This window comes from Phodopus roborovskii, unplaced genomic scaffold (assembly GCF_943737965.1).
Source record: "Phodopus roborovskii unplaced genomic scaffold, PHOROB, whole genome shotgun sequence".
NCBI lineage: Eukaryota > Metazoa > Chordata > Mammalia > Rodentia > Cricetidae > Phodopus > Phodopus roborovskii.
Genome location: NW_026126407.1, coordinates 24,588,646 through 24,606,574, shown reverse-complemented (window position 1 = coordinate 24,606,574; position 17,929 = coordinate 24,588,646). Strand labels below are relative to the sequence as shown.

The 17,929-nt window shown below is 42.7% G+C and overlaps 1 non-coding gene across 1 annotated transcript; it reads right to left on the bottom strand.

Moving 5' to 3' along the window:
• Positions 1-13,697: 13,697 nt before the first annotated feature.
• Positions 13,698-13,825, bottom strand: LOC127219879 (small nucleolar RNA SNORA40). Its single transcript, XR_007834311.1, has one exon. It is a non-coding gene; the product is annotated as a small nucleolar RNA SNORA40 (small nucleolar RNA).
• Positions 13,826-17,929: the final 4,104 nt, after the last annotated feature.

The window sequence follows — 17,929 nt, the reverse complement described above, 5'->3', positions numbered from 1 at the left end:
TAAATGTTAAGGAGCTCCCTGCGGGAGCAGTGACAGGATTCTCTGTTCTGTGACGGAATGACTTAGTGAAGATGATTCTTGGGTGAGGCAGCTTGCCTTCAGGGAATGAGCATCCTCTGTGGAAATCACCCTGCTCTTTCTGATAGTCCTCTTTCTGGGGGCATTGCTTATCAGCAAACAGCAAACAAATGCTGATCACTTTCATAGTAAAGGCTGTTATTGAATGGGATTGAGTAGCTCACAGATGGTTCTGGAGTACAGAAGAATAAGAAAACTATGGATCATTGAAGAAAGCCACCAACAGAACTGATCTAGAAGGGGTACAGTGGGGACCACTAATCATATTCAAATGCAACTGAGATGTACCCTGAGGCCCAAAATGAGGAAAAGGAAGTGAAGGAAGCTTCTAAGGCTCAGGTGGTAAACAAAACTTACAGGTCTCAGAAAGTTCACAAAATTTACAAGATTAACAAACCCCTGCCTTATTTAAATTGCTTTTGTCAGGTATTTTGTCACAGAAGCAAGAGCATGAGTAGCACATTATTAATTAGTATTGCCAACTTGACACAGCTGAAAGTTCTCTGGGAGGAGAAGCCTTGGTGGAGGAATTACCCAGATCAGACTGGTCTGTGCACATGCCTGTGGGGATTGCTTTGATTATTGGTAATTGCTGTAGGAGGGCCCAGATCACTGTGGGCAGCACCATTTCCTGGGCAGGTGTCCCTGGGCTGTATAGGAAAGCTAGATATGTATGAGCATTCAAGCATTCTCCTCCATGGTTCCTGCCTCCAGGTTCTGGCCTGGAGTTCCCTCCCTTTCCTCAAGTATGGATTGTGGCTTGCAAGTGTAAGCCAAAGAAATCATCTCCTTGCTAAGGAAGTCAGAGTGTTTTATCATAGCAACAGAAAACCAAACTAGATCATCATTCTGTACTTTGTTGATTATTTTTTTTGCTTTATCCCCTTATGACTTTTTTTTTATTTAAAAAAGTTGTAGGGTTGGGAACATAGCTCAAACAAAAGTACTTGATTTACAAACATGAGGACAAAATCCTAATTCTGATTTCCAGGATTCATATAAAAAGATCCAGGTGTCAGTTTCAGGTATGGATTACCTCTTTTTGAGTTATAGGTAAGTGGGGTTTCTTGGATCTCCAAGCCATTTACAATGCTCTTGGTTATCCTCTAGAACTTACTTTTAAGGCCCTATGGCTAAAGACACCACATACTTGAATTATAGGACATGGAATATTCAAGCTGGTACTCACCTGGAAGCTTCTTCCTTATTGGCTTTTATAGTGCTAGAAGGTCTTATGCATGGTAACAGTGAATAAATGCAATCCACAGTCTTACCCAGCTATGAACTTTGTGAGCTACAACCATGACTGGTTTGGCAAACTATGGCCACTGAAGCAATAGTAGCAAGAACATAATGGGAGTAACCATACACATTTTTGATTGACTTTAAAGACCACTCCACAAGAAGGAACTCATTCTTGCTACTATTAACTAGGCTCAAAATTCATGGCTGACTAGATCATCGGACTTAACGAAAAGTATAATTTTATTATTTAGCTAAATGGACACAGCAACAAATTGTGTCCTAGATTCTTATCTTTATAACCACAGACTAATGTACCTACAAACCCTCTTTTATAAAGTAGTTAGCAATTAGTACAACTGGTCAACATGCAGAGAATAAGAGCGACTGTGGAATGCTCAGCCCTAAACAGGACTTTATAGTCATACCTCCCCAAGGATTAGGGATCATTGAGGAGGAGGGGGATATCGTAGGAGGCAGAGGGAGTGGACATCTGCAACATGACATGGCTATTGCACACATAAAGTCACAGCTGCTGACTGCATTCACAAAGTCTGGCAATCAAGCCAGACAAAATTACAGCCTGAATGGGGAAGGGATCATGAAGCCCCACCCTTATCCGAGGAGCTATTGACAACTGATGGCCACCTAGGAAGGAAGAGTCAGTTTTATTCAGGGATGTGGCTCCTGAGTGATTACCCATACCCCATTAGATGGCCTACACACATGCTCATCTGTGTAGCACTAAGTAGACTCAGTGAACTTTATAAAAAGCACATGAAGTTGGGAGGAAAACTGGAGATAAGGAAGTTTGGGGATGGATTTGATCAAAATGCATTCTATGTATGTATGAAATTCTCAACAATAAAAAAGTTAAACATATGGTGGTTCATGTCTATAACTCCATCTCTCTCTCTCTCTCTCTCTCTCTCTCTCTCTCTCTTTCTCTCTCTCTCTCTCTCTCTCGACCAACAGGAGCCTTCCAGATGATTGGTCCCATTTGGAAATTAGTGCCATTATTATTGGAAGAAGTTATTGACCATGCCACATCTCAAAGTGAGTCCTCTAGGTTTTCCTGGTTTCACAAACTGAGTTTGAAAGCATTACTTCCCTTCTTTAAGGATTTGTTTTACCTTTATTGGTGTGTGTATGTGTGTGCACATGAATGGAATGCCTGTAGAAGCCAGAAGAGGTCATTGGATCCCCTGGAGCTGGAGTTACAGGAGGCTGTGAGCTGCCTGATGTTGGGACCTGAACTCAAGAGCAGTAAGTGCTCTTAACCACTGAGCATCTCTACAGCCTTTCTTTCTTCTCCTTCTCCTTCTTCTCCTCCTTTTCTTCTTCTCCTCCTCTTTATGGAATAGCATAAGAAACAGTTTTGTTTTTTAAAATTCTAGTGAAAGTCCGTCAGTGCCTCTATCTGGTCCTAAGGTCTTTATTTGCTGGGAAAACTTTTATTACTGCCTTATTTATTGATCTGTTTAGAGTTTTAAAAAATCTTCATGGTTCAGTTTTGGTAGCCTCTCTCTCTCTTTCTCTGTCTCTGTCTCTCTGTGTAACCAATATATACATGTTATGTTTGTGTTATCCTTGTTTAGATCATGTGTCCTGGGATATTGGATTATTGTAAGATGTGAATATTTTTCCAGTTGGATTTTATAGTATAGTTTTCCTGCTACTTCTTCAGTGGATACAGGTATGTTTTGATGTAGTGTACATTGTTTCCTTGGGTAAGATTCTGTTTTCCCTACAGTTTTCCAATGAGTGAGGTATTCCATTGTGTGGGCTGTGCCTTGGTTATGTCTCCTCTAGCTTTGTCGCCAGTAGGAGGTCTGATAGGCTTGGGGATTGACCTGTACTCTGGTCTTATGTAGGCATGTTGTCCATATTCCTTTTGCTGCTTGTCCAAGGTTGAGGTTCTGTGGTACATGACTGGGAGTGGATGTTTAACACTCCCTACTTTCTGTGGCTACTTGGGGCCTTAGTCATGGGTTGGGATCATAAAGGTGTGGCCTATCCTCTGCTCTTGGAGTAAAATATTTGTTGAAGCCTGCATATGACTGGGTTGTATATGGAACAAGATACAGGTCAATGTTGGAGCATGTGCATACATACTTGATATGTCATGGTGCCCTCTTGCCATATAGAGATCAATAATGAATAAAGTAAAAACCCAGGACCAGCTCAATAACAGCAGGAATTCAGGGGACAGAAACAATATAAACCAAAAAGTTTGAGGAGATAATTGAAAAAGGTAACAAATTAAGAGAGAAGAAAACAAGAAGTGGAAAATACAAGTGGAATTAGAATACTCAAAAAAAAGTAAAAATGAGGAGGTGATAGTCATCATTATGATAAAAAAGAAATAAAATTTGACTATTAGGAGGAGAAAAAGAATAAGAAAGAACATGAAAAGCATAGGTATGTAAAGAAAAAGCCATATGGCTCATACTCACCTTCCATGTATGTACCAGTCAGTCAGTTAGAAAGTGGCCTTCATCTGGGATGAACTGGAAACCTGGTGCAATGGAAACTCCAGAAATCTATGAGGTTACCCTAGCTAAGTCTCCTAGCAATGGAAGGAAGATACAGTGCCTGAACCAGCCATCTCCTGTAACCAGGCAAGAATTTCAGTGAATTGGTTGGGACCCCAACCCAGCCACATAACCTTTGACCTACAATTTGCCCTGCCTACAAGATATGCTGGGGTAAAGATGGTGCACAAATTATGGGAGTGGCCAGTCAATGACTGGTCCACCCTGGGACCCGTATCATGAGTGGAAGCCCATACCTGACACTGCCTAGAGGGCCAGGACCCAGAGGCTAGACAGCCCAGAGACCTAAGATAAAACCAAACATGACTGGCAAAAAATAAGTCAATGAAATGATTCCTGATGATATTCTGCTACACTTACAGATCATTGTCTAGCCCCATTGTTATCAGAGAGGCTTTACTTAGCAACTGATGGAAACAGATGCAGAGACCCACAGCCAATCATTAGACAGACCTCAGGGAATCCTGTGAAAGAGGGGGAGGAAGGATTATGGGAACCAGAGGGGTCAAGGAAACCACAAGAAAACCCACAGAATCAATTAACTTGGGGCTTATAGGGGCTCACAGAGACTGAGCCATGAACCAGAGAGGTTGCATGATACTGACTTAGGCCCTCTGCACATATATTTCAGTTGTGTAACTTGGTCTTTTCCTGGGACTCCTAACAGTGAGAGCAGGGACATGTCCCTCCTATTGGGTTGCCTTGTCCAGCCTTAATAAGAGAGGAGGTGCCTAGTCTCAATGCAACTTGATATACCATGCTGGCTGACACACATAGGTAGGCTGCCCTTTTCTAAAGAGAAAGGAGGAACAGTGGATGGGGGGTGTTCAGAGAAGGGACTGGGAGGAGAGGAGGGGAAATGTGATGGGGTGTGAAAATTAAGTAATTAATTGATTGATTAATAAAAAGATAAACATCCGAAGTTTTGAAAATATATTGTATAAAAACATCTTATGTTTTTACAGAAAAAAATGGTAACAGAAAGAATTATCTGTATGTGGCCATTTAGACTAGACGCTCGCCCCCTCTGCTAACCTGCACTTTTTGATTTCCTGGGCTCTGCTCTGCATCTGTTGAGGAGAACAAAGGGCTGGGGACATTCAGACCCCCTTTTAATTTTTTTTTTTTTTTTTTTTTTTTTTTTGCATGTTGCTTACTTGTCAGTGGGAGAGGCTCTGCTCCAGAGCCGGTTAGAAAACGTACAGGCTGGCCTGGAACTTTCTATGTAACCTATGTTGGTCTCAATCCTGCTTTTCTCCTTCATCAGCTTCCCAAGTGTTGGAATTACAGGCATCCACCATCTCACCAGGACCCACAGCATTTGCTTTTCAATGAGCTTGCTGTAAGGTGTTAGTGCAGCAAGGCCACGCTGAGCCAGGAGAGGCCATGCAAGTTGGGACAGTATGGCCATATTTGCTGTGAGTTCTAGGGGAAAGAAAATGTGGGGACTTCTGTTTTTCTCAATGAGAAAGCTCAGGATGGCCTCTCAAGATGGCTTCAGATTCTGGCACTATACTTTCATGTCCCCAAGCCCCAGCATTTGTGCAGTGCCCACTTGAGCTAACGCCAGGCTACCTTTCTGCTCTGCTTCAGTTTCTGTACTAGCTATCGCTCACTGACTTTCCGTCCCTTTCTGAACTCAGGTCCTCACTGCACAAGCATGTCCACGGAGTCATCTCCCCAGATGTGCATTTGCCATTCTTACTATCACTACACAAGTGTTGTTGGCTGTGCATGGAGCCCTGACTCTTTGGGTGAGATGGTCCCAGGCCTCTGCTTGCAGTCACACAGGGCTTACTTAGTAGAGGTTTGGAGACTCATGGTTTCAGAGTTCCAGTTTCCTTACTTTTAAACATCTGATAGTGAAAAGCAACTTTTCCCCTGGGGTCCCTAACGAGAAGGGCTGTGGTAAAGCTTCCAGCAATGTTCAGCTCACACACCACATTCAGTAAATTATAAGAAAATGTGCTGGAGGAGGCAGGCTAGATATAGACACAAGAGAGATGTTAACAGTGAGTGTAGGTGCTGGACAAATGGCTTGGGTTGAAATTCCAGGCTTCCTACTTGCACAATATAACCTAGAATAAGTTATTTGTGTTTGAGTAAGTGAATGTGAGTGAATATGATTGTGTGTGTGTGCATGTATGTGTGTGTTCACGCACATACTCTTTTTCAGGGCCCTTCTACCTTTTTGTTTTTTTTTGAACCCACAATGTTGACTAGGCTGGCTTAGAACTCACAGAGATTTGCCTTCCTCAATCACCTGAGTGCTGGGTTTAAAGGTGTGTGCCACCACACCCATCAATTTCATCTTGTACTTTGAGAAAAAAAATCTCTCACTGGAACCTGGGTGTTTTGGTGTCTGGGCTGGCTTGCCAGCAAGCTCCAGGAATCCATCTGTCTGCTTGCCCAGTACTGAGGTTATAATTTTGTGTCACCACAGCTGACATTTTACCTGAGTGCTGGGGTTTGCACTCAGGTCCCCATGCTTACGTGGCAGCACTTAACCAGCATAACCCTCTCCCCAATCCCTGCCTAACAATGATTTTATGCTTTAGTTTGCTCATTCCCAGGGAGGAAGCAATAGAAATGCCAAGCCTACATGTCTTTTTATTATATATATATATATATATATATATATATATTTTTTTTTAATTAAATTAGGAACAAGTTTGCTTTACATATCAATCCCAGTTCCTGCATCCTCCTGTCCTCCCCTGTCCCCCCCCCACAAAACCCCCATCCCATTCCTTTTCTGCTCCCCAGGGAGAGTGATGCCTTCTGTGGGGAGTCTTCAAAGTCTGTCATATCATTTGGAGCAGGGCTCAGGCGCTCCCTCATGGGTATGTTGTGTCTTCATTCTCATGAATTCTAGGAAGTCTTTAATTTCTTCCTTTATGTCTTCCTTGACCCAGGAATGGTGCAATTGTGCATTGTTCAATTTCCATGAGTTTGCAGGTTTTCTGCAATTTGTGCTGTTATTGAGCTCTAATTTTAAAGCATGGTGGTCTGGTAAGATACAGGGGTCTATTCAATTATTCAATTTTTTTTGTACTTATCAAGGTTCACTATATTGCCAAGTATGTGGTTGATTTTAGAGAAGGTTCCATGTGGTGCCGAAAAGAAGGTATATTCTTTGGTGTTTGGATGGAATGTTCTATAAATGCCTGTTAAACCCAATTGGATTGTAACTTCTGTTAGTTTCTTTGTTTCTTTGTTAAGTTTTTATCTGGTGGACCTCTCTAGTGGTGAGAGTGGGGTGTTGAAATCTTTCACTATAATTGTGTGAGGTTTTATGTGTGATTTAAGTTTTAGTGATGATTCTTTTACAAATGTGGGTGCTTTTGTATTTGGGGCATAGATGTTCAGAACTGAGAGTTCATCTTGATGGACTTCTACTATGATATATAAGAAATGCCCTTCTTCATCTCTTTTGATTGATTTTAGTTTAAAGTCTAGTTTGTTAGATACTAGGATACCTACCCCACTTGTTTCTTGGGTCCATTTGATTGGAAAATCTTTTCCTAATCCTTAACTCTGAGGTAACATCTGTCTTTGAAGTTGAGGTGTGTTTCTTGTATATGGCAGAAGGAAGGATTCTGTCTTTGTATCCATTCTGTTAGCCTGTGTCTTTTTATAGGTGAGTTAAGACCATTGATGTTGAGGGATATTAATGACCATTGGTTGTTAATTCTTATTTGTTTTGGATTTGTTGTTGGTGGTGGTATAGTGTGTGGATTTCCTCCCCCCTCCCCATATTTCTTTTGGCTGTTGGTAAAGTGAGGTTATCTATTGCCTATGGTTTTGTGGGTATAGTTGATTTCCTTGGGTTGAAGTTTTCCCTTTTCCTTTCAGAACTTTCTGTACAGCTGGATTAGTTGATATGTATTATTTACATCTGGTTTTGTCATGGAATATCTTGGTTTCTCCATCTATAGTTATTGAAAGCTTTGCTGAGTATATTAGTCTAGGCTAGTATCTGTGGACTCTTAGTGTTGGTAGAATATCTATCCAGGGCCTTCTGGCCTTCAGAATTTCCATGGAGAAGTCAGGTGAATTCTGATAGGTTTGCCTTTATATGTTACTTGGCCTTTTTCCTTTGCTGCTCTTAATATTCTTTCTTTATTCTGTATGTTTGGTGGTTTGATTATTATGTGGTGAGGGAACTTTTTTTTTTTGTGTGTGTGTGTGTGTGTGGTCCACTCTATTTGGTGTTCTGTAAGCTTCTTGTACTTTCATTGGCATGTTTTTCTTTAGGTTGGGAAAAGTTTTTCTTCTATGATTTTGTTGAATATATTTTCTGCACCTTTGAGTTGGACTTCTTCACCTTTTTCTAGACCTATATTCTTAGGTTTGGCCTTTTCATGGTGTCCCCCATTTCCTGAATATTTTGTGTCAGGAATTTGTTGGACTTTGATTTTCTTTGGTCGATGAATCTGTTTCTCCTAGTGTATCTTTGCCTCCTAGGATTCTCTTTTCTATCTTTTGTATTCTGTTGGTTATTCTTGCATCTATTTCCAGCATTCCATCAGTTTGTGTTTTCTTTATTGTCTTTATTTCAGTTTTAAGGTCATGGGCTATTTGAATTTTTTCCTTCATCTCTTTGTTTTTTTCTTGGCTTTCCTTGCTTTCTTTAATAAATTTGTTGATTTCTTTCATTTTTTGTTTTGTTTTTTCTTCCATATCTTTAAAAGGTTTTCTTCATTTCTTCTTTTAGGGTTTCTATCATCTTCATGAAGTTGTTTATAGGGTTGTTCTCTTCTGCTTCATCTGTGTTGGGATGTTCAAGTCTTGCCAGTGTGGAGTCCCTAGACTCTGGGGCATCATTTTGATCTTTCTGGTTTTGGCTGTTCTTATACTGTTGTCTACCCATCCCTTCTTCCAGTGCATCCTGGTGGTGTCTCTCCCTCTCCTAGTGAGTACAGGACCAAGGTTCTCTTTGGGTGGGTGCAAGCAGGTCTAATACTCTGATGACTGTCCTCAGCCAGTGCGGGGGGTGGGGGGAAGGTGGGACTAGGGTGCCGGCAGACTGTGGATGGCTGGTCCGCTGAGACAGGTTACCCTGTGCACAGTCCCAAGTCCTCAGGAAGCTCCAAGCAGGGCACCGGATGTTGGGCTCCTCCTGTGAGTAGAGGCAGAACCAGGACTCTGGCAGACTCTGGGCAGGCCAGTCCAGGGACGGCCCCTCTGCATGCAGTCCCAAGTCCTCAGGAGGCTCCGAGCAGGGCACTGAAAGGGCTCCCTTCTTTGGCCAAACTTACAAGTCTTGATTTTGAAAAGTGAGTGCTGTGTACCACATAGGGCAGCAAGAGAAGTTCCTCACACACAGGAGATATTCAGCAAGGCAGCTGCTGTCACTCTTTAGGGACTATAATTTTTAGAGAGAGAGAGAGAGTGTGTGTGTGTATTATGTTAAGGGTGTGGATCCCATGAACTCAGGATACAGATAGATAACTTTATTTCCTCCAACTGAGTCCATTTTCTTGTTGAAGGCAGAATGTAGACACTTATTCTAGATACTTCTAGAAGGGCTCCCCAGATCCTTCAGTTTAGTAGACTTGCATTTCAGCATATTTGAAGGTCTCCTTACCCTGTTTCCCTCCCCAGGGGCTGATAACCCAAGGTGGCCACAGTTGGGGTATACTTGCTGTGGTGTTTTAACGAGAATGGCCCCTGTAGGCTTATATACTTGATTACTTGGTCCCCAGTTGGTAGAACTGTTTAGGCTTAGGAGGTATGGCCTCATTGGAGGAGGTATGTCACTGCCAGTGGGCTTTGAGGTTTCAAAAGCGTATGCCACTCCTAGTTAGCACTCAGCACCTACTTGCTGATGAGGACATAAACTCTCAGCTGCTTCTCCAGCATCATATCTGCCTGTAGTCTGTAATGACCTCCATCATGATGGTCATGGGCTCTAACTTTTAGAACCATAAGCTCCAAATTAAATGCTTCCTTCTTTTCTAAGTTGCCTTGGTGGTGTTGTTTTGTCATGACAATAGAAAAGTAGCTAAGACACTCACCCTGATGAGTTTCAGTCATCAGTATATGTTGCATGGTTGTGGTGCCATTCTGAACTATCCTTGGGTCCTGTCTGTTTTCCATCTCATGTGTCCCCTGTGTCTTCTGTCTTCAGAGTAGTAGAAGGTTGATATTAGGGGTCTTGTGGAGAGGAACTAGGAATCCAGGAGAGGCTGTTCAGCAGGGGGACACAGTGTCTATGATTATGTCCAAGATTCTTATCTTCCTTTTACTGTTTCTTCCCTTTTTCCCTTTCAGCATTTCAGCATGAGGAATTTTCTAGTAGTGGAAGGGCTTGTGTGTTGATGGACATTCTTCCCAGTGTTTCCTGTTTTTTTTTTTTTTTTTTTTTTGTTTATATTTTCTCATTCATGGGACAGCTTAGCTTGGACTTTGAATTCTTGACCTAATTGGTGACCAAACAAGGATTTTGAACTTGGGATCAAGGTGAATTAGCATCTCAGTTACATGATAAGACTATCCAGTAAGCCCTGTTATTGCATATCCAATATTCCAGATAAGGAAGTAAATGTAAAGAGCTTGAGTCTCCCAAGTAGACAGGCATCAACCTAGATCCAGTTCTTTGCCTCGTAGGCAGTGTGTGAAGTGAGCCTTCTGCAGCCTCAGCAGTACCACTCTGCTAGCTATGCATACTGACAGCCTCCTGGGCCTTCCTCAGACACTACCTTTTAGGTGGCCTATTTCTCTCCCACCCCAGGGACTGGCCAAGCTATACCTGAGGTTGGGTAGTATACTGATCACTGAATGTTGTATTATCTAACTACCTGGATCAGCATTAATAATGGTAAGTTTTCTCTTCTTTGATCCCATTCCTCACCAGACCTTTCCATTTCTGTCTTAATTAAGAAGTCTTATCATGCAGACACTCAGAATCACACTGTGGTAATGCATCATCGCAAAAAACATCTCTTACATTCAAAGAGACTAGAACCCTTTTTTTTTTTTTAAACTTCCAATATGTCTCTTTATTTTACTGTAATCTTGACCCCTTGACCCTCTACCATTAAGGAACTTTTGATATGCGTTTTAATATGGTAAACTTATTGTCCATTTTCTAAAGCTTTGTTGAAGTGGAATAATCCGTTGTATATACTTTTTAATGTATTTGTATTTATCATAATGATCTTTTTTCTTTAAATTAGAAACATTATTATTTTATATACCAATCCTAGTTCCCTCTCCCATCTTCCCAGACTCCCCCCTCATCCTACTCCCCAGGGAGAGTGAGGCCTTCCACAGGGGATCATCAATGTCTGTCACATCATTTAGGATGGGCCTAGGTCCTCCCCCATGTATTTAGGCTGAGAGAGTATCCCTCCATGGGGGAATGGGTTCCCAAGAGATTGGAACTTTATTGACTCATAGCTGAGTTAATAATACAACTTGAGGTCACTTAAGACTGCTGTCCTACTGTGTACTTGGCCTGTTTGCTGAACCTGCCTTTCAGAGAAAAATGTAACAACCAACATCACTTGCTGTAGATCCCCCCATGCAATCAGCTTTTACAACCTAAGCTAATGTGTAGCTCTAATCTTAAGTTATGTACTCTTTAATGCTCCTGACCCATGAGGAACTCATGTGTATTGTATGATATAATTAAAAATGCTGAAAACAGCCAATAGGTCAAAAGCAACCTTATAAAATAAATATCTACTATAAATGTTGGAAGCAACATGGGCGTAGGTTGGTAAGTCTGAGTGCAGTGATGTTTGTAGTAGAGCCTGTTATTGGGGTCAGTTGGAGTCAGTAAATTTTCATCTCTTGTTAAACTCTATTAAAGATTTCTCTAAAGCATTCCTCATTCCTTCCCCCATGTGGCTCTTTCTGTGATGTTCAATAAATATGAAAAAAGCCATTTACTGGGGACACAGTCATAGAGATCAACAGATACACAAGAGAGCATGTAGGCAGGCACAGATTCAGACTCATACAATGGACGAGAACCACCAGATGATGGAAGATACAGGCAGAGAGAAGTAGAGGTTTTAAAATCTGAGATCTCTCTTGGTGAAACTGCTCCAGAAGTAAGTCTGATTTCTTTTCCTTAGTGTGATGTCAACACATTTTGTGCAGTCTGAGGTTGTCACTGATGTGTTTACACAGATGCAAATACATAGATAACTGTGTGAATGATGCTGTGGACCCCAGGGGAATTCTCTGTTCAGATAGGGCTGGATTTTGGGATGGGACCCCTAAACTCCTTTCATCCTAGCCATTGGTCTCATGGCAGGGGATGGCTAAGGTGACCTCAGTCACATCTGTTGCCCCATTGGCATGGCCCAGGACAGAGCTCAGTGGGAGGGGTATTGATTTTATGAGAAGCCAAGACTGCATTTTCTTCTCTCTGGAGTTTTGGCTGCTGCCCCGGATGGCTAAAGGCCATCATTTTTTAAAGTGGAGGATTAATTAGAATAGATTTCTTTAACTCAGGATGCCAGTAAACCTCATGGCCCTCAGCTATTGATTTGATGCTGAACAGGAAACTACAGATCTGGAAACATGTCCCCCAAAGTTGTAGAGATGGGCTTTCAGTGTGTGTGTGTGTGTGTGTGTGTGTGTGTGTGTGTGTGTGTGTGCGCGCGCGCGTGTGCGCGCGTGTGTTTATGCATACAAGTGGAGGCCAAAAGTTCTCATACAGCGTGTTCATTAATCTCTCCACCTTAATTTTTGAGACTAGATCTCTCAGTAAACCTGGATCTTGTTAATTAGCCCAGAATATCTGGTTAACAAGCTGTAGGAACCCTTCTGTCTCAGCTTCCCCAGCAATGGGGTTACAACATTTGCCACCATACCCAGCTTTTACATAGATTCTGGGGATTCAAATTCACGTTTTCACATTCACACAAGCAAGCACTTTACCCACTGAGCCATCTGCCCAGTTGCCCTAATCCACAGGTTTAATTTTAACAAAGCAGAAAAATCAGAACCCAAGACTGCAGTGGGAATGTGAAGGGTATGGTTGGAGGGAGTTAGCCTGAGGGCCATTGTGAGTCCATGAATGAGGAGGGTGTCATTTCCTATGAACACTGTGGCTGAGAAATTGAAAGGGACATTTGTGAACCTTGGAGGCTGAGATGATTGCAAGCAAATTAATAAGCTAGATATTGGAGACATTGGTTCTTATGCAGATAATTGAGTTCTGAGGAGAGAGGTCATGGTTCCTTCAACTTCCCCATCATCTGAGAGTCTACATTATGATAAGCTTAAACTCTTGTCCTCTAGGTAACATCTCTATTTAATTCAACTCAGCACACATTTATTAGTATCACTGTATTGGTTGAGGGTGGGCTTAAAGAAGCCAATGGCAGGCTCCATTCTCTTGAGAATTTGGTGGTGACCGTGGTGCATTAACTAATTTTCTTGTTGCTATGACAACATATTTTTATGAAGGCAACTTCAGGAAGAAAGAAAGTGTTTAGTTTGGGTTTCAGCATATCATGGTAGGGAAGGCATGGTGGCAGAAGTGTGAGGCAGGTCACGTCATGTCTGCAGTCAGGAAGCACACACACACACACACACACACACACACACACACAGAGAGAGAGAGAGAGAGAGAGAGAGAGAGAGAGAGAGAGAGAGAGAGAGCAGTGCTCAGCTCTCTTTTCCTTTTTATTCAGACTATTTATCCCAACATCCATGCAGCCCATGTTCCGGGTAGTCTTCCCTTCTCAGTTAACCCTTTCTTGGAACACCCTTACAGATGTACCCAGGGGCATGTTTCCATGGCAATTCTTTTTCTTAAAATTAATTTTTATTTAAATTAAAAACAATTTTTTTTAAAAAAAAACTCCTTCTTGTATGTATCAAAACACATACTGAAAAATGAGTTTAGGGTTGCAAAAGAGGATTTATTTTTGCACCTGTCTAACCTGCCTTTGTGCACCAGTGGAACAAAAACATATGCAAGTGCTACTAAATTAAAAACAACCTTATTTTACATACCAATCCCAGTTCCCTCTCCCTCCTGTCCTCCTATACCCCACCAAACCCCCATCTCATCCCCTTTCCGCTGCCCAGGGGAAAAAAAAGTCTGTCACATCATGTGGGGCAGGGCCTAGGCCCTCCCCCAAGAGTCTGGGCTGAAAGAGTAACCCTCCACAGGTAATGGGCTCCCATAGCCCATTCATATAGATTGCCCTGGCCTCCCTACTGATACCCACATTCAGCGGGCCTGGTTTGGTCCTATGCTAGTTCCCCCACTGTCAGTATGGAGTCTGAGAGCTCCCATTTGTTCAGGTCAGCTGTCTCTGTGGGTTTCCCCAGCATGGTCTTGAGCCCTTTGCCCATCACCCCTCTCTCTCTCCAGATGGATTCCAGGAGTTCAGCTCAGTGCTTAGCTGTGAATCTCTGTTTCTGCTTCCACCAGCTACTGGATGAAGGCTCTGTGATGGCATTTAAGGTAGCCTCTCCACTATTGCTTAGACTCTTAGTTGGGGTCATCCTTGTGGATCCCTGGAGATTTCCCTAGTGTTCATGGTGATTCTTAGTCTAGTCAGGTTGACAGTAAAGATCAGCTACTGTGTATTGTCAGAATACCTCCTCTGACATGACAACTCCTGTCAGGTGGGGACGGTATTTTCATGAAGGCAGAGAAATTTCCATGATCTGCGACCTTAAAATATGTTTTAATTTTTATTTATGTGTGTGTCTGTCACATGTGTGTGGGTACACACAGAGACAAGAAAAGGGCATCAGATGCTGTGGAGTTGTAGTTATGGACAGTTGTGAACTGCCTGATGTGGGTACTGGGAACCAAACTCTAGCCCTTTGGGATACAGTATGAGCTCTTAGAAGTCCTTTTTAAAAAATTAAATCTTTTTTATTTTAATAATGTTACTTTCCCTCTCCCAATTCTCGCTAGGACTCCTCCCCATCTCCTTACCCAGCCAACTTCATATGTGTTCTAGCTCTTGTTCTCCCCCTTTCAAAAAACAAAAACAAACAAACAAAACCCATACAGATACAAAAATATACTTAGTGAGGGACCAGGGAGGAGGAGAGGATCTCCCGAGGAAGGGAAATAGAATACAGTGTTATGGAGAGATAAAGGGGGAATTAGAATAGGAGGATCAAATAGGAAGGGAGCTAGGAGAGAAGGATGACGAGGGAATATGGGGCAAGACAACTGCCTAACACTACAGGCCCATTTGAAAACTTACTGCTGTAGAAGACTCCTGAAGTACATACACATATGATGGCAGCCATTTTTGAATGTAGTGATATTTGGACCAGAATTGCCGAGAAAGCAGCTATTCATGAAGGGACCACACATAGTGGTGTCCTTGGCCATTATCCCTGGGTTCTTCTGTGACTGAAGCTTGGAAAAAGAATACTCAGAGAACAGATAGCGTTCAGGTTGCACAAGGACTGATGAGCAGCCTGGGGAGCTAGACTTTGGGGAGGAAGGGGCAGTGGTCAAACAGTGACCCAGCAGGTACAGATGGAGTTAGAGGGGTAAAATGCAAGTGAAGAAGTTATAGTAGTTAGGAGGGAAAACTGTATGAGCTGGGGTTGGGGTGGACTGGGCAATGGAAAGACAATGGGCACCCTTTCTCAGACCTAAAATAGAATCTATTGTCATTGCAACTGGGGTCTGAGGCTCAGCAAGTTTGTGAGGTGGAAGAAAAGAATACATTAAATGTGTCTGTTAGGTTTGTGGCCCAAATAGGATTGCTATTTTTTTCCTCTGAGCTGTCTTTTCCCTCTCTCTTGCTACCCTCCAAGAGGTGGATGCTCTAAATAATGAATCTGGGATCATAGGATATTGTGGCTCAGGGACAAACTTGCAAACAGAAGGTTGACTAGATGGGTGACCTAGACTAGCAGCCTCAGTAGAGCTGGACAGTAGGGTAGCAGGACAGCATGTGCATATAGCACATTTCCTCTGACTTCAAGGTGAGGATGCACCAGTCACTGTCTCCATGACCCCTCTGTTCCAATACGGTCCTTTAATGAAAGCTTTCTGGCCTCAGGAGCCTGTGATAATAAAAAAGGAACACTCCCTCTTTTCAGTGTGCAACCACTGGCTCTCAGTATTGGGAGCTGTTAAAACCTTTGTTAGAGGCAGCAAAAAGGGGTTGGCTTGGAAGCCCTGGGGCTGTAGCTCAGTTGGCAGACTGCTTGCCTAGCACACGTGATCCTTTGCCTTTGCGCTCCATAGCCACATAAAGCCAGACATGTGCCTGTAATCATCAGGAAGTGGAAGCAGGAGTTCAAGGCCGTTTTTTGCTACATAGTAAATCTGAGCACAGCCTAGTTTACATGAGACTGTTGAAAAACAAGCAAACAAAAGGAAAGAGTGGCCAGTCTGCAGTCCAGCAGGCCTCTCTGGAGTCTGATGTCCCCTCTTTACTAGCTTCATGATAGCAAGAGGACCCTGTACCTTTGTTTTCTATAACATAGATCGGACACTAATCATCTCCTTCTCTGCACATTCTGAGTGGGCTGAAGAGACAAACATAGTACATCTATAACATTTGTAGATGCTGAGTAATTGCTTGAGGTCTTCACACACAGCTGTTGATGGGCTCCATGCAAACTCCCAGAGGACCACTGGGTTCCAAGGAAGCCCAGAAAAACTGCCACCTACTGGTCCTTCCATTTCATTTTCAAATCAAGAATCACTGCAGGACAGCATGCCAATGACAACTCAGTAAAGAGGGACCTTAGGGACCTCTGTTCTAACATGTTCCTCCTTGGTCACAGTCTGCCAAGTTCATGCATATAGAGAGGTGTCATGACTGAAAACACTCTCTCTGAATGGATGCATAAAACACACACAGGAAAATCCTTTCTAATCTTGGTGTCCCTGTGTATGTGGAAGTCAGCTTTTGATCAAACATTGACCTATAAGGAATGAATAGAGATGGAAAAAAATGAGATAAACAGTATTTGAACATGGATCATTTTCTCCAATGAACAGAGGGGACTTGTAAAATACAATGAGTGTTGAGTTGGGTGTCACAGAAGAAGGTGAGTCCTGGGTTGTGGCGTCTCCTGATCATTTGCTTGTTGATGGGTGGCAGCTTCCTCTGAACTGGAATGTCCCCTCCAGGAGGGAGGAAGAGGCTCATAAGTCTCAGGAGGTAGCCAAATGTCATGTGTCTTGGAAAACTGACACTTTAAAGATTCTCCAAGGCCCCTCTCCATCTTACAGATGAAGTTAACAATTGCTTGAGGAGGAGACTGAGCCAACAAGCTGCAGAGAGGGGATTCTTAGGTCCGTGAAGCTGCCTGCAAGCTATGCAGAACACTCTAGGGTTCTGGCTTCCGTGAGTTGCCACCTGTGTTGGGGTTGGCTTTATGGTGATGTAGCTGTGTTTGATTCATCTCTGCTCCCCTTAGTAACCCATGTAAACCACTGGTTCATTAAGTTGGTCTTTGGTGCATCTGTAGCTCCTGGAATGAGTAGCTATGTGTTGCATCTCCCCAGGGAAAGTCTCTCATGCACCTGTCTTCCCTGTGTACACCTGGAGTTCGCTGGCCTAGAGATAGGGAGACACTAAAGAGATCTGGAAAGTTCTCACATCCTGGGAATTCATGAAGAAGGAAGAGTGAGTCTATTTAGTCTATTTAAAATCCACTCTGCCAAGGAGAACTTCCACAAATACTAACATTTCAGAGTGACTCAGACCCTGCCTGATGTAACAGCCAGAGTATTTGAGTAGCCTGGGTTTCCCCACTCCAGAGAGGCAATCATAAGATGCTTATAAGGTTTCAGGATTGACCTGATCAGCATCAGCATCACCCACTGTGTGGCAAGGACTTTGGTAATAAGAACAATAGCATTACAGAAGAAGTCTGTGCTATCCAAAATGCCTTTTGAAATAGCATTTTGGATAGTGGAATTTTCCATGAAGCTGAGGATTTTTCCATTTGAATAGAGACTCTGGTCTTTGTGCTTTAGACAGATGGGATCAATATCACATTCCTTATTTGCCTGGAGAGAAAAAGCAGGTGATAGTTATTATTCTGTACCATGGATATGCTGTTCCCAGGGGGTTAGTAAACTACAC